Here is a 12,833-nt window from a genome sequence, read left to right as displayed (position 1 = left end):
ACAGTTTTACCAATTATCACATCTTCCTTAAACATCTCTTAGTTTTGAAGACAAAATAAAGTTCATGTTTATATTAATTTCAACAACATTCATTTAGCAGCCACAAAACAATCTTTCTTAAAACTAAAACATAAAGAATATGCCAAATTTCAATCAGTATAGGTACTATTGAAGAAAAACCAAGATGCTCTCTCCATTTCCTGAACTTTCTCTTATTGATTCACAAACATTTTAACTGGAAATTAGAATGACAAATGCAAAAGTATTCTTGGGATTTTCAAAAGTCTACATAATTGTAGTCATCAGGATGGGAACCTCTTCATCTGAGATGGCTTTCTTGTCCTAGAATTAGAACACACTTACCACTAAGCAATAACACTAAATAAAGTGAAAGATTAATAAAAATAATTTGTGTTCAAGTTTCAAGAGGGATGCTGTCAGACATTATTTATATAGTCAAAAGTCAAAAACTTAACTTTGTCTAGTTCTTCACATTTTGGGAAATCACAAAAGATACCTCCTCATACTTAATGAAAAGGTAGCTGTATTTTTGTCCTGCATCATCACATATAACCCCTCCATGAAGGATGAACTATTATTATTCCCATTTTATGGAGGAAGCAATGGGAACAGGAGACAAAAAAAGTTAAAAATGTTTGGCCAAGGCCACACAGACTAAACAAGGTAGAGATTCCAATTCAAACCTGACTCAAAAACCCATGGTCACCATCTTCAGAATATACTGGCTCCTTTAGATAACTATCAAGGAGTTTCGAAACTAATCCTTTTTCTCAAGTGTTTAAAAAATCAATATAAATATAGGGTTTTTGAAACACATTGAAAACAATCATAGTTCATATGAATTATGATAATTTATATGTCTATATTGTTTACAAAACTCTCTTGCACATTCTTTCTTTTAAGCATTATTGTAAAAATTCTGAGTTTCCAATCTGAATGTTTTTTTAAAACTTAGGATAAGTTTTAAGCCAGAACAATATTTAGGTTAAATTCCACAATGGAAGCCCATGATTTCTCTCTGGGGAACTGCATTACCCTAAAAATACGCACTTCACATAACTCCAACCAATGACCATCCACAATCATGAGAATAATCTCAAAAGACTAATCAGCAGTTTATAATTCTGAGCCCTAAGAGGAGTTCTGGAAAGTTTATTGTGACCTCATTCTGCAACTTTCCAGATTTCAGAAGTTTTACAATAGATAGATAGTTGCCAGGTCAATACTTTGCCTTCTATTATGTGAATCTGGCCATTTCAAGAGCAGGAAGAAAAATGAATAACTCTCAATACTTTCTACAAAAGGGTCAGAAAATTCAGGCATTTATCTATCTGTCCAATCATCAGCAAATGTGTATATAACCTTACTTTTCCTCACAACCAGGAGAAAGAATTCATCTTGACAGTATTCTTTGTACATAAGGAAAGCAAATAACTAGAGGGAGATTAGTCTGATGTGCCCATCTAATTGGATGAGCATCAAATAAATCTTTGCAATTGTATTTTCTTGGTGTGCTTACTATTTTATGCCCTATATATATTGTAACAAAATGATCCAGGTCAATCTTTAAGACCAATTCAGTGGAACCAGTTACATTCATGTAGATCAATCACAAAGAATTGATTAGACCATCCACTTATAATCTAATTGATTGCATTGTGCTTGACTGTATCTGAAATAGCCACTGTTTTTATTATGATACAAAAATAATCACACCAGCAATTTGGTACTTATTATGTAAACCAAAGTAAAAACCAGGCTTATTTTGTCATGTTCAAGTTACTTTCTTCAACTGGACTTTTGAGATTGATTTGAAAACTTTTCTAATAAAAATATTTTTTATTGCATAAAAAAATTGCATATTGTTGCATAGTAATTCATTCATCTCATAAAAAATTTCAGACAAGAAAAAAGCACATGAAACACAAAGTTCAAGTCATCTTGTGATATGAACCTTGTTTCTAAGTTTTCTGGGCAAATCTTACTTTACCCTTGCAAAATTTGTGTTTTTAGACCATCTTCTTTCCAAGTTCCTAAACTATCATTTAATCTCAAAAGTATAAATGGAAAAATCAGTACGTTGTGATCTTTAGGCAAAAACAATACTTGTGGAGAGAGAGAAAAAAGCAAATTCCTCTGCCACAAGATGGAAAGCACACATCGTTTACTCATGCTTTTCTAATAACGTGTTTATCTTTTAATTAATTACTTTAATCTATGACTATTTGGTATTACAAAAAGTTGTGATTTTCCCATAATCATTCAATTTTTGTATTTAAATTTAGTTTATGGATAAGGCAGTAACTATATAACAGAACACAGAAAGCACATGTTCCAATCTGTGTAAGCTGCTAGACTTGGTTTCAAGAAAATACATAATAGATCTCTATCAGTGGTTCTTGACTTTAAGTGTACAACAGAATTACCCCTAAGGGCTTGTCCAAACAGAGTGCTGAGCCCCTACCTCTATACTTTTTGAATCAATGGATCTGGACTGAGACTGGAGAATTTGTATTTTGAACAAGTTCCTAGACAGTTGTGGTAGTGTTGATCCAGAGACCACATTTTGAGAACTATTGATCTATATCAAGGCATTAAACATCACTTCAGAATTCATCTTTGTAATATTAATCATCACTGAATCTTGATTTTAATAGACAATTTAGAGCTGTGTACACAGTAGGTTTCAGTGAACACTGTTGACTGATCTAAATTTAGGCATAAAATAAATTGGATTACAAACCGACCAATTACTAAACAATCCATCTTTTCCCCAACCGAGAAAATCTTGGCCTAGGTATCAGAGAGCTGAGGTACATAAAATTGCCTTTAGATACTGAGTTTTTCTACCTATGGAGTTTCTTTTCAGTGCACTTTTATTTTATTTACTGACAATAGAAAGCACAGTCATCTTGGCACAAGCAATATAATGATAAATGAAATGTGGTTAATGAAACATCAATGAAATTGTTGATTCCAGGGATTTTTCTTTTTAGAACAATGTTTTGGTAATAGCAGAAAGTGGTTCTTGGAACAAAAGAGATCACAGCTTGATTTTTTAACGTTAGGCCCCTGTTGCTGAAATCTGGAATCTGTCTATTAGTTTGTTTTGTGGTTTATCTTTCACCCTGCATGACTAATTTAAGCAAGATGTTTCTTCTGTTTTCAATCCTATAGTGAAATGTGTAAGCTCTTTCCCATAGCTATACCAGTTCTGCCAAATTCTGAATACTAGTTGAAATATCAATGGAGCTGGAAGAAAACATTTAAAGATTTTTCCTTTGCCTTTGTCATATGTTATGGTATTCATATGACTCCCTCTGGTGGCAAATGTAGCATGGAATGTTAATTTTTTTCAAGAAATATACAAGTTTACATTTCTTTTCATATAGTCAATTGTTTCTTTCTCATCTGAAGTTTTATTTTCTACCTAATGCTGATGCTCTCCACAATCTGATATACCCACTATAATGATGGGATTCAATCAAAGTTATTGGTTCTATCAATACCTAGATTGAATCTCTTTGTCAAAACTCAGTCTAGAAGATGGTATCAAATAGTTTGTGCAGGCTCTTAACAATCAAACCAGAATATAAAAATTCTAAAATAATTAAAGAAAACAAACCCCCCAAATTCAATCTCAAATCCTCTAAACACAGTCCATTCATGTAAAATATAAGGTTAATCTAAGTAAACTTAAATATCTACACCCAGAAAATACCCTCAGGGCTCCATCCATATGAAATGTACAGTCACCCAGAGATGAATTTGAATTTTACCAGTTGGTGCATGGGTACCCTAAGCCAGGTTATGTAACCTCTGTGAGATGTGGTTTTCATACCTACAAAATGGAATGATGCTGTGAACTTGTTGCTATGGATCAAATAAGACAATGTATTTAAAGACCTAGCACTATGTCTGACATTTAGTAAGACACTAGCTAGTAATCTGAGCCTTTTATCTGATTTTTGTTTGAAATGTACAGCGATAGCCTTGGCTGAGGTAGAGATGTGAGGTTCCCATCAGACCAAGCTCACACAAGGAACGGCCTCCACGAGCCCATGTTCCAAGTGATGGTTAAGCAAATGCACACACTGAAGAAATGAAGCTCCTTTCTTATATGTGCACACTGTATCTTGACGTCTATCATGCCACCTCGAATGCGGCCCTGGAATACCAGAGAATCCCCCTTTCCAATCAAACTTGCCTCTATTTCTGTCGCTCAAGTCAATACGACAATGCTTCTTTTTGAGCTAAGGGATAACATGGATTTAGGGGCAACAAAATTTTTCCTCTCAAGAAAGAAAATATCTTGAGAAAATATCTTAAGAATCTTTTACATTTACTGTAAGACAAGAAGGGTAATAATGCACTTTTATATCTCCTGATAAAAGCTTCTTGCACTTGTTAACAAAATAATTGGCCTATACAACATGAAAAATTGATCGTGACTTAAATGATGTTTATGCGCACGTCTGTTTTAACAGTTTTGACTGAGGAGTTAAAATAGGTTATTTGTCCTCATCTCTTTACTGTTGCTTTGTGGAGTGTTATTAGCTTTGTGATTGAATTAATCATACATATACATAGGCACAGGTGTACATGTTTAAGGATTTTGTTGCGAATCTTATTTATATAGACACTTTGCATCGCTACTAGTATCTTTCCTACTAGTGAAAATGCTAATCTAGATTGGTCAGGGGTAAAAGCACCATCATGCGCCATAGTGCTGGGTGTAGGGTCCGTCTGTCGTCTGGGATTCCATTTCTTGAGAATCTCATATTGCCTTTGGACGCCTGCCAGTGCAGCTAAAGTAAGAGGGGCCAAGGTTGCCCTATGACCCCATCACCTCCTCAAGCTCTTATCATTGCTCTTTCCCTTAGCACTGACTTACTTTTTTCCATCAGAAAAGTACAATCCAAGATTCAAGTATGAATATAGAAGAGAAAAAGCAGAGAAAGCTACTTGGCCTGCTTTGCCTTCCACCCAATTCAAGCCAAACTGTCAGCCAGTAACAAGAGTTTGCCCGACCCGCTCTCTGTGCAGATATTCCCCTTGGTGAACTTGCAAGAAGTCATTGGAAAGTATTTCTGGGTTTCTATTACTGGGGGAAAGGAGGAAAGAATGGGCCAAAATAGAATTCTAGGCTTTTCAAAGCAATACAGGCAAATTATTGAAAACTATAAAACGCCTTCACAGTAATACAGCCTTCTGCAACTACCCAAAACTGACAGCCAGTCTTCTGGCCAAAAATATGAGGAAGAACATTGTCAGGGGTGACTTCCATCTTTTCCATATATTCAGTGGCAGGAGCACTTGTGACTCCTTCTCTTCCTGACACCACATTTCTTCAACAAGCCTTCTTGCCTTGCCTCTCTCTTTGAAACATCTGTCAAATGTATGATCTATAGGAATTTTCATCAGCAACTGCTCCCTCTCCTATACTCTGTCTCACACAGGATCCTTTCAATATAACCATTTTACAGTTTCCTATATTGATTTACTCTCACTCTCTGCTTGCTCATCAGTCAGAGCCCCAGCAGGAAACGGGTCGTACATTCAAGTCATGTAATCTGAGGAGAGTTCAATAATGAGACTATTTACAAAGGCTTGTGCAGGGCTGAAGGGAGCCATAAGAGTAATGCCATGCTTTGGGAGCCTAGTACCCAGCCAGAAGCAGCAAGAAGAGTGAGTGGTTGCCAGACCCAGAGAGGAGAGCTATATAGATGGGGCACCGGTGGACTGCAGTGGCCAAACTGGGAAGAATCTGGGTGTTGGGGGAGTCAGTACCTCGACCTCACCCTTTTCTCTCCTCTGATCACCTACAGGCCTCTCCTTTGAAAGGGCTACATCTAACTGGGAGCTGGAAGACAAAGTCATGTAACTCATGTGGGGCAGCATTCCCAAGGGCCTGTGTAGCAGCCAGAAAGGTAGAGAGGGGATCTGGAGATGCAACAGAAGAGTCCAAATACATCTGCCATAGCATGATTTTACTGCAAGTAAGTAGCCATTGTCTCCTGCCTAGATTACCGGTTTCTTCCTAACTGATCTCTGCGCCCTTACTCTTGCCTTCTTCCAGCCCATCCTCCATACCAGACAGCGGTGACTCTAAAAGTGTTAAACTGATCATGTCACTTCTCTACTTAAAGCCAGCCAGTGGCCTCCACTGCTCTTGGGACAAATTTTAAACTCTTTAACATAATACATACGAGGCCTTTGGCAATTTAGCTCTTAAGATCTTTCCAGTCTCATTACTCACTGTTTCCCTGGTCACACTGCACACAAACTGAAGGTAATCCGGTCTTCTAATTTGCCATGCTTATCTCCTGATCTTTCTGCATGATGGTCCTTTGGCTAAGTGCCTTTTGCTACTCTGCTGGCTGAGCTCCTTAGTACTAATTCTCAAATGTCCCCTCCTTTCTCTAGCCTCCCAGAAGTAGGTTATATGTCTTCCTGGCACAGTTCCATCTGCTCCAGACATGGCACTAATATGTTATTTTAATTGCCTCTTTACTACTTTATTTCCCCCTAGAGAATATAGACTGCTCGAGTGCAAAGGATTACATTGTTCATCATTGTCACCTCAGCACCAACTGGGCCTGGCATCATGTGGGACCTAGGAAATTTTATTGAATGAATAAAGAAACTAAAAGTAAAAAGTCCAATCTCTTCCTCATGACTTCCTGTCTCTCCACAATCTACCTGACATTACCTAAACACCCTCACCTCCTATTATCCTATCTTCTTCAACATCTGTTTCTTCTCCATCATGGACTCATCTATCCAATCACTTTACCTCCTAGAAAGGAAGTTAAAAATCCCTTTTCCTTCCTTATCCCCTCTCCTAAGGGTGGGTTGCATTCTATCTCAGACTACAGAGTACCACAGGGTAGAGTATTAAAAAGGACTGAAAGATTATACAGATGTAAAAATAGTTCTTTGAGGTTCTTTTCCTTCCAAAGCACTGGAAAAGTAAGGCAGGGCCACAGTCTTCTCTCTGTATCCATGCAGCTAAGAAGACAGGCCTAGAAATCTTTTCCTCTCCTCAAATCACACGTGGGCTTTGGGGCAAATTTCCAGTCTCTTATACATTCTTCTCTCACATTTCTTGCTCTCACATTGACTCACAAACCACACTGAAGCTGTAGGTAATCGTAGAGTCCACCCTCCCAGTGTCTAGCTCACTGGATATGCAAGTATAACGTGAAAACCTCAGTTTGCAATCAAGGGTTAGCTTACCTTGCTTCCTCTGTGTGAATTGCTGTCTTGGGGATCTTGGAATCAGGTACTTCATTTGAGGTAATATTCAGACATTTCTTTGCTGGAAAAATACCATATTTTTGGTTTTTTAAGTTGTTGCTATTTCAATTTTCTTTTATTTTAGATTAATTTTAAAATACTATATGCATATGGTAAAAAAAGAAATCAAAACTCTGCAATGAGACAAGTGACCCTCTTTCCCACATTCTGTCTCCTGGAAATTAGCAAAAGTATCTGCTGATTATATTTTAGTATTATAATAACATCACCTCTCAACCTAAGAATTGGGCTTACATCACAGGTATTCTGGTGCCAGATACCTTGTGGGAAGATCTTGGGCAGGTGGCCTCAGGCAGATTGACACAGGAAGCAAGTATCCAGCTTTGGTTTGGGGATGACTGTGATCTCCTTAACTTTGGAAATGAGGCATGAGGCTGACAGAGCAGATAACCAGGATGCAAGGAGAGATTGGTCAGTCCCAAGGCAAAAGGCAGATCCATCTATCGGAATAAGGGTCTGAGTTCAAAGTTTGACCGACCTCACTGATGGACTGACCCTGAGTCCCATTGCTACCAGCCAACTACCTCTTAAATTCCCCTGGATCAGGAATATGATTTTTCCAAACCACAGATGAGAGCTAAGATGTGACTAGAAAATTATAGTAGTAGGAAGATAGGTAGAACATTATAGAAATAGTCTTTTTTGGTACTGATATATGGTTACTACAATATTTCCTTTTTCATGTGTGTTCCTTCTCTAGCCATCAAACTACAAACAACATGAGGTTAAGTACCAAGGTTTTCCCTGTATCTGTACTTGATAATAAATCATAAATTTACCTAAGTTCTGTATACTAATCATGCTCTTGAGCTATGTGAGAATTTTATATATCAAAAAGTTTACATTTAATTAGAAGTTTACTTTAAGAAGTGGACTGCTTCTCCCAGAAGGTTAGAAGTGTTTCTGAAAACTTAAACAAAATATTTCTCTGGAATGTGAACACTCTGCCTACAAGCTGCCAAAAACAATCAGATTACTTGGGACTCAAGTATTAGAATCAAACTGAGCCCATCATTTTGATCTAAATTCAAACAGTTTAATTACCTAATTGTTGAGAGTAAATAATAATCATTCTAGGAGGCCCAGTATGATTAAAATATGATTGTTCTTCATAATTTTTCATTGTTTTCTGGGATTTTTATGCATATTGTGATTGGGTACACCAGAACAGTATGATACCATATCAACCTCAGTGGAACAAATGAACTTTCCATGAAGTCTGAACTACTCGCCAGGTGTACTGCCTTTTTCAGAGGACTGTACACTTTAATGCCTAAATTATTAGGAGTTATACTCAATGAGAGAGCCCTGATACTGTAACCCACCACCTGCCTCATGTCATCTCTTATTACTTTCTCCTCTGGCTCGTTGCATTCTAGCCCCAAACAGCCCAGACATGCTTCAAAAAAGCGTTTAAGGCTTTCATGTTGCCTCTTCCCTCTTTCTCAGATACTCTTCCCTCAAATATCCACATGGCTAATTCCATTTAGCTCACTTTCTTCAAGCTGCCTTCCTGAACCACAAAGCATCTACTATTTCATGGCATTCACTCCAATTTGCATTCATTCACTATTTACTTTTTTTTTTTTTTTTGGTCTAACTGAAAGTTCTGTGAACTCAGGGACTATGCTTTGTCCCCCACTGTCTATTAAACATATAGCCATTCAGTACCAACTCTGTGCCAACTATTTTAAGGGACACAGTTGTGAAGAGTTCACATTATAGGGGGGAGCTAGGAAGACAGACAATAAACAAGTAAAATAATGATATTGCAGAAGGTGACCAATGCTTTGAAGAAAACAGGAAAATGTGATAAAGAATGACTGAGAGTGGGCAAGTTCATTGAAATCGCCTGACCAGGAAACACCTCTCTAAGGAAGTAACACTGAGTTGAGGTGGGAATGAAATGCTGGAGGCAGCCATGAGAAGACATGGTGGCTGAGCACTCCAGCAGAGCAAACAGAGAGTGTGAAGGACCTAAGGCTGGAAAATTTTTGACGTAAAGGGATATAAAGAATTCCACCATATCTGGGGGGTTCTGAATGACAGGAGTGGGGTTAGATGGGAATAGAAAGCAGGGGGCAGATTATACAGAGCAGTATAGATCATACTAAAGCATTTTGCTTTGCCTCCTATGTGCAGAATAGATTATAGAAGAGCAAGAGCAGAAGCAGCAGGAAGGTTTACCCCAGCAGATACAGAAGACAGCAGTGTCTTGGATCAGGTGTAGATAGAGACAAGTAGAAGAAATGGAGAATACACTAGAGGTGGAATTGACACACCTTGCTGGTAAACTAGATATGTGCAGTGAGGGAAGGAGAGAAATCAGGGATGGTTCGTAGGCTTTGGGCTAGACCTATATGATGGATGAATGTGCTCAATAGTTGTGAATACATCAATCAATACTGAGGTTCTAGGTGAAATTTTGTTTGAATAAAACAGTTCCTCTGATGAAAACTATCACAATTAAAGTGATCAGAGTTGAATATACAGTTTTCAATCCCATCTGAGTGAGTTTGAGGCAATGGCTGTACTATTACAATTTCCCTTGGCAGTGCCTTTCAGATGGAATAACAATGGGTGCACACCTAAACAGAACTGCCTTCTGGTATGGATAGGCTAAGGCTAAGACTGTTAGACCTTGGGAGGTTTGATGATTATTACCTATGAAGCTGGGGCAGTTTGGTTGTGAACGAGTACTCAATTTTGAGACCTGAATAAACATAGTAACAAGTCAGAACTTGGACAAGGTCTCTGGAAGGGATGCTGGTTAAGTGGTTGGCATAAGACTGAGAATTCAAAGCTGAGTGCCTTTGGTAGTGGTCTCACTTGGCTAAGGCAAGAGCATAAGCTAAAACAAAGTCAGACATCCCCTCTAGAACAAAGAACCTAGATAGCAGAGAGAAGAGAGGTTGGTGTTGTTTAACAGGGAATTGTAAAAACAAGAAAAATTAAAAGTGTGCAGAAGTTCAAATGTCATGAAAATTATGCCCCCCCCCTAAAATCATTTAAATCTCTTAAATCCTTTATGAGATAAGATGAGATTTTCTAGGCACACCAAGATAATAGATCAATATCTTGCAATTGGATAGGGAGTGAAAGAGTGGGGTAAGGTGTAACAAGGTCCTCTACTGGGGGTCTTATAAATCACACCACAGAAACAGTTACCTTCTTTCATAACATTCAAGGCCACCCTTAGGTTTGATTGGCTGAGTAAAGTAATAATGGTTTGGAGAGATTGCCTGCTTTGCAGAACTGCTGGGGAGAAAGGGAGTGCAGAATCAAAAACAAATGCTTTATCTCCTGACCAACACTGGAAATTTAGGTTGCTCAAACATTGGTAATCCAGAAACTGCTGCCACTCACACTGCCCGAGCAGCTAATAGGGACCAGCAGCAGGCTCACAGCTGCTCAGGATAAAGACCTACTAGCACATCTGCCACTGAAGGTTACAGGTGTCTGTTCATGTGGCCTCTGGGAACACTGGCACTCAAAATCAGCAGGATTATGAGGTTTAATTGATTAGTGCCACCAAAGTGTGTATCATCTAGTTGTAGAGTTTGTAGTCTTAGTGTCATAGAATTGAGTTAATTTCCTCCCAAGGGAGACATTTTGTAATTTTCTTAAGTGATAGCTTTAACCTAATACCCTCAGTGGTTAAATCTTGATAGTTAAAACTTAATGGTTTTCTAACAAGCTATTCTTGGCATATGCATAATTTGTTTCCTTTTCTTTTCTATGCAGAGTCCCAGGTTGAACTGGATGAAACAGGAGAGATGTAAATCTCTTCATCAGATTTGTTTACTGAGATAATTATCAAGCACCAGACAGTATTCTTAAAAATAACAGAATTTTCATTTTCATTGAAAAATGCTCTCATTTTCTGATTGTAAAAGTTCACAGTCGTGAATTAAAATTCTATTACTCACTAGTATGTAACCTGGGGCAAGTGACTTAATTTATTATAAGCCTTAGCTGCCTCACCCATAAAAGAGGGATAATAATAGTTGTATTATCAAATGAGATGATGCAGGAATAAGACTTAAGACTTCCTTGGAAGCTAAATATTTTCCACCAACTTTTTATTATTATCAAATGTTTAAGAGTTTGTTTTATCCCACAGTTAAATAATCATGCATGTGGGTATTTAATTTGCAGAACCAAACTTGAGCTTCAAAGCTTGAGCAAAGACAAACATTTTAAATGATTTTTCAACTTATTTTCTATTATCCCTTTGTATCAAATCAGTCTCAACAGATTTTTTCTGAAGACCTTCTGAAATGAAGTGATTATTATCCTGACAATTCCAATTATCCAGTCTTTTAAAGATCCCAATATGCATATATTTCCCACTACAATCTGGATTTTTCAAGGTTATTAATTAGTTAAAGAATGGCTTTTTGGCAAGATAGCTCTTTATCTATATTTATAAAAGAAAAGGGCAAATGCTACTCTGCTGTTTGATTGAAATTATCTGGATAAAATTCTAATCTTAGTGCTAGGGTAGTCTTTTAAAAAAAAAGATTTTATTTATTTAATCATGAGAGACACACAGAGAGAGGCAGAGCCACAGGCAGAGGGAGAAGTAGGCTCCATGCAGAAAGCCCGATGTGGGACTCAATCCCAGGACTCCAGGATCACGCCCTAGGCTGAAGGCGCGCTAAACCACTGAGCCACCCGGGCTGCCCCTGCTAGGGTAGTCTTAAAGAACAGTGATACACTTATATTCAACTCTTGTGTTTAACCACTATTCACTGCTATCCTGCTCTGTGCAAAGCCCTAAAAATACAATAATAATTAAGTCACTAAAAAGCAAGACAAGCAGCGGCATTTTCTATAACTGTTTGTCTATTCCAGAAGCTGGTAGATCTTCAGAAGCTGTTTTAACAATTGAGAGAGCTTTATCTAAACTATGAAGTAAGAAGAGTGAAGGAATAAATGTGGACTGAGAAAAAAAAATCCATGATAAACTAAATCAACATTTAAAGTTAATATTTTTAAAGGCATAAAATGTGGGACCTGTGTTTGCATTTAACCCTTAAAATTATGTGGGTCTTATTTTTGTGTTTTACTCTTAAAGGCATGTTAGTCAAGACCAAGCCATCCTCTGCCATAAACATTAGGTGACTTCAAGAACAATAAGCTCCCCAATAACACAGCAAATTCAAAATATTTGAAGGTAGAAAAGGAAACTTTGGTTGTGTTCGTCCTTTGGACCATTGAGCAAGTTTATTTTTTCTATTTTTTTCCCTCCAAATACCTAGATAAAGGAAAAAAACAATACACAGCACCTGAAACTGTAGGACTGGGTATATAAAACTGAGTATTACATTGAAAGTATAATTTTGAATAGCATAAAAATTAACATCCACAGTTAATTCCCAAACCTCTTTTTACCAATCATTTCTTTCTTTTCACAAAACAGACTGTTTGTTGTGTTAATCGTTTTGCTATATACACGAACAGTTTTATCTGTAAAGAAATAGGTGATA

General features: G+C 37.4%; 1 protein-coding gene across 1 annotated transcript in view; it reads left to right on the top strand.

Annotated features, from left to right (window-relative positions):
* GPR85 (G protein-coupled receptor 85) overlaps nt 1–12,833 on the top strand; it is a 71,684-nt gene that overhangs the window by 47,305 nt on the left and 11,546 nt on the right. Inside the window, exon 6 of the transcript XR_005983403.1 lies at nt 5,850–6,020. The gene's annotated coding sequence lies outside the window, so the exon portion shown is untranslated. The remainder of the gene's footprint in view (nt 1–5,849; nt 6,021–12,833) is intronic.

Source organism: Vulpes lagopus, chromosome 13, assembly GCF_018345385.1.
Source record: "Vulpes lagopus strain Blue_001 chromosome 13, ASM1834538v1, whole genome shotgun sequence".
Taxonomy (NCBI): Eukaryota; Metazoa; Chordata; class Mammalia; order Carnivora; family Canidae; genus Vulpes; species Vulpes lagopus.
The sequence above is the reverse complement of the archived record's forward strand: the minus strand, read 5'-3'. Positions and strand labels throughout refer to the sequence as shown.